Genomic DNA, 4,523 nt, shown 5'->3' on the forward strand with positions numbered 1-4,523 from the left:
GGCGGGCCGAAGCGATTGGGAGGGGGTTGAACAATCCTGAGCTGGGAGGGCAGGAGGATCTGCAGAGCGGCTTTGATCTCGTTTGGGCCCACTGGGTCTTCTGGATCACCGTCAAGACACTCCTTCTTCAACCTGTTGGCCTCCAGGGCAATGCGGTCGAAGAGGTCTTTAACAACAGAGTGGAGGATGGCCAATGCCCCCTTCGATAGAGGGGTCTGGCCATCGGACAGCTGCTGCCTCAGCACTTGGACCACATAGGAATCCCTCCAGGGCATCCTCCGGTGCCTCTTTCGGTGAGCTTTTCTCGAAAGTCTGCGCTGGGACATCCGGGCCTGCACTGGGGGCCCCCTCGTGAGAGTGTCGAGGGAACCGGAGGAACGATCTCCACTTTCCACGGTGCTGGTGGTTTCCTCGTCCATCGTGGTCTGATAGATTAAGATTGTGTTGGGTGGTTGGTCGGGTTTTTTTCCCTCCTTGATTTGCCTCAACCCTCCCAGACCCCCGGGGCAACCTGGCTTGAAATGCGCAAGCCAGAACCTCCCGCGGCCTTTTTATACGGCCCTGCCCCCTCCCCACACACGAGTCACAATGGGAGCCCCTGTGCACCGCCTTGTCTCAGTGTGATGATTGGGTCAAGCAGCACACAAAGGAAACTGGGACGCTGATGGTTTAAATACACTCTGTGTTGCTAGGGCAAGAGGCATGTTTAATTTGTTTAATCCACCAGAGTACGCGACTCTGTTCCAGTTCCGTAGGTCACCCCCCCCCACCTCTCCCCGCCTTCCCCCCCAAGTCCCAGCCTTCTGTTAAGCATCTCAGTCACTTTCTATGCAGGTGCAGACAAAAAGTTTACCATTCAGCCCCGTTTCTACAGGCCTACAGTTTCTGCAGATTATTAACTTCACTAGGGGTTTTGGTTTTAGGTTGGGTTGTTCTCAGTTCAGGCAGCTCAGGGATATAGTGCCGGCAAGCTGATGGATGAAGTGGTATTTGTCTTCTCCCCCGACAGACAAGCCAGGTTAGGAGATGGGCAGAAGGAGCAGGAAGGAATGGTGTCTTTATCCCCAGCAGACAGGAGAGGTTTCCTGTAGGCAGGAGGCGTCCCCTATAAGTGGGAAGAGACCAGTCCAAGAAACTGGCACAAGATGGAATGTCATTTCTCTGATTCTTCTGAAAGCAGGAAGGGATCCGGTCAGGAAACCGCACTCAAAGGAGTGTTGTTTCTCTGAGCACCTAGAAGCAAGAAAGGACCTTTTAATTCATGGAAGTGAGTGGGATGCCCCTATGAAGACTTCTCAGTGTAATTAAGCTTTGGGATAAGACTATCCTGAATTTGGAGATAAGTTTAGAAGACAGAAAAAGATAAGTATAGATTTCTATAGTTTCCTTGTTCTCACAGTCTGAAATCAATAGTTAAAGATTGCCGAGTCTGAAACCCCGCCTGTACCCCCCGCATTCGGTCATGGTGACCTTCCCACAGCAGCGTTTAGCTTGATCGCACATACTAAATTGTTCATTTTTGCAGTAAACTAAGGTGATGGATATGTATATTGTTTTTTTGTTCTCTGTCTCTGGGAATAGATTTTCGTGCATAGATTGTAAGCCAAATATTGAATAGTTGGTGGGAGGGGGAATTTTCCCCGTTTCTGCTATTTAATCTGGCTTTCTGCTTCTGTAATTTGTCTCTTTTCATTAGAAGCATGCTGGTGAGAGGACACCCAATTCTCGAGAATTGAAATAAACTTTCTGTTCCTACCTTGAGATACCTCTAAGAGTTTTTTGTTTTTTTTTTTTTTTGGTCGCTATCCCACACAGAAGCAACATGGATTTGTAGTTAGACGATTTATATTCAAATGCTAGCAAAAAACAATATCTCTGGGTCTCAGTTTCTTCAACTATAAAGTGTAAGGTCTCTTATAACTCTAAACCCATAATTCCCTCAAACAGTATAAATTAGCACATTTATTTTCTGAGCTACAAAAAAAGAAGAGTAAGACAAAGTTCCCTCAAGGATTTTTCTAATCAATGAGTCAAAAGAATTTATAAGCACTTACTACTACCAGGTATTGTACTGACGAAGGAGGATACAAAGAAAGGCAATAAAATATAGTCCCGCCCCCCTTAAGGGGGTACACATTCAAATTGGGGAGATAAGCAAACAACTACCTACATACAAGTATATACTGTGTAAACAAACGGGAGGTAATCTCAGAGGGAAGGCATTAGAAATGGCAGGGATAGGGAAAGTCTTTTTACTGGTGGTTTTGTGAGATTTTGAAGTTTGTTGAGTGAAATTTAACAAATGCATTCATTCACTAAGAAGGCACATTTCCATGGTCCAGTGGGGGCATATTATGTCTAATAGAAGGATAAGACACAAATAGCAGATTATGTTCGTACATAATATTAAATGAAAGGGACAAAACAATGTAAGAATTCAGTCTGGGAATGTCCTGTGGGGGCCTGGGAAGAGGTTAGTATATCATAACTCCCATTTGAATATTACAAAAAAGTACCAAAGTGGTGGAAGTGAGAACAATCAAAGAACAAGTAGATCAAGCAGGGACTTCAAGAATGTGGATTTTGAGTCGAATAGTCTTTCTTTCTTTTTCTTCCCTCCTTCCTTTCTTTTTGTATACATGTTAGATGCTTTGCAGAGAATAAGAATGTTCAGAAAAATTAAAAATACATACATTTTAGTATCCTATATGAAATAAAAAAATCTACCTCCTCATTTCTCTTGCAATCCAGTCTTCTTTTAATTCCCACTGCAAACACCTTAGTTCAAGTCCTCTTCACCTCTTGCCATAATTATTCAATTGATTCCTAATGTGGCTCTCTGCTGCTACTCTTCCTTCTCCAATTCATGCTCCACACAGATGCCTAATTTATATTCCTAAATCACATATCTTGCAATGTCACTTCCCTGGCTCAAAAAGTTCCATTTGATTCCCTTTTGTTTTGACATTCAAATCTCTATTCCATTTTTTCCAGGGTCCTCCTACATTCCAACCAAATTAAGTAAACTACTTGATGTTTTCCAAACTGGACAATCCACCTCCCACCTCTGTGTCTGTGATGAACTACATTTTTGAAATGCTCTCTACCTCAGAAACCCTTCAAGGCTCAGGTCAACTGCCATTGATCTCCCCTGCTCCCCACCCCCACCACTTTTAGTATCTCTCTGTGAAGTCATTTTGGTTTTTGTGTATAGTATGTGTTTGCTTCTCTGAAAACATTATTCTACTAATAAAATGTAAAACCATTCAGGGTGGACTGTCTTATTTTTGCATTTGTATCCATCCCATGCTGGGACAGCAAGGTGGCCCAGGGGATAGAGCCCTGGGCCTGAAGTGAGATGTTCAGATATGACCTCAGACACTTACTAGCTGTGTGACCCTGGGCCTGTCACTTAACCCTGTTTGTCTTAGTTTCCTCATCTGTAAAATCAGCTGGAGAAAGAAATGACAATCCACTCAGGTATCTTTGCTAAGAAAACCACAAATGGGTCACAAAGAGTCAGACACGACTGAATAGACTGAATGATAACAAATCCCCAGTCCATAAGTGCTTACTAAATGTTAGTTGATTTCATTGGGTTTGTTCATAAAAATTATAGTGCAAAATTATTTTTGTTCAGTTGAGTTTCTTCTATCAGGTTTGTGAAGCTTTTTAACAAAAAAAGTTAGGAAATTGTCTTAAAGGGAAAGGTACAGGGTTTTTTCATTCGAATGTCCTTCCACTTTCCCCATCCTGGTTCACAACCACTTAGAACACATTTTGAGCTCTCTGGCCTGGACAATTTATGACAACTCCCATGATCCCTTGCTTCTTAAAAAACAAACAAACAAACAACCAGTAACCTTTTGCGGCTGGGGGTGGATGTTGCGGGGGGGGGGGGGGATATTAATTCGTGAGTCCCTTTACACAATGAGCGGTGGACTACAATTCCCAGCAACCACTGCTTAAGGTTATTGCCTAGGCCCACGTCCTCTGCCTCCTGCCCCGAGTTGCTGTTCCGGGCTCGACACTCCTGCAGTAGCAGAGGCGACTTTTTTCTTAAAAGAGAAACGGCGGTGGGCACCTTAACAAGGCCTTTCTCCCTCTCTCCCGCCCCGGTGGCCTGAACGAGGGACTACAGGGGGCGCAGGCGCACACGGGGTTGGGGTGGGCGGGGAACACAGGTAAGAGGGGCAGGCGGCGAAAGCGTGTGAGAGAGAAACCGAGGTTGGAGGGGGAGAGGGTTTCTGTAGAGCTAAAGGGCCATTTCTGACCCTTAACTCCCACGCTAGACCGAACTTTAACTGGAGTGCTTCATAGCTGCCATTTATATCCTCGTTTCACTCTTAAAGCAGGGCAGCCACCCAGCCTCTATTGTGACGTCAAAGTTATCCGCTGCCGGACCCCCCACCCCACGCCCGATGTGACCTCGTACCCAGCAAGCGGAAGCCTAATCGTGGCGTGCTTAGAGGGGGTGGGCCTGGCTTGGGAAGCTGGGTCTGGGGCCGGCTGTGCTGTCAACT

The 4,523-nt window shown here is 45.4% G+C and overlaps 1 protein-coding gene across 2 annotated transcripts in view; it reads left to right on the forward strand.

The window, feature by feature from the left end:
- The first annotated feature begins 4,005 nt into the window (after positions 1 to 4,005).
- ZNF692 (zinc finger protein 692) overlaps positions 4,006 to 4,523 on the forward strand; it is an 11,774-nt gene continuing 11,256 nt past the window's right edge. For both annotated transcript variants that reach the window (XM_027840381.1, XM_027840387.1), the window contains exon 1: positions 4,006 to 4,184. The gene's annotated coding sequence lies outside the window, so the exon portion shown is untranslated. The remainder of the gene's footprint in view (positions 4,185 to 4,523) is intronic.

Source organism: Vombatus ursinus, unplaced genomic scaffold (assembly GCF_900497805.2).
Source record: "Vombatus ursinus unplaced genomic scaffold, bare-nosed wombat genome assembly UNPS02004704.1, whole genome shotgun sequence".
NCBI classification, from domain to species: Eukaryota; Metazoa; Chordata; class Mammalia; order Diprotodontia; family Vombatidae; genus Vombatus; species Vombatus ursinus.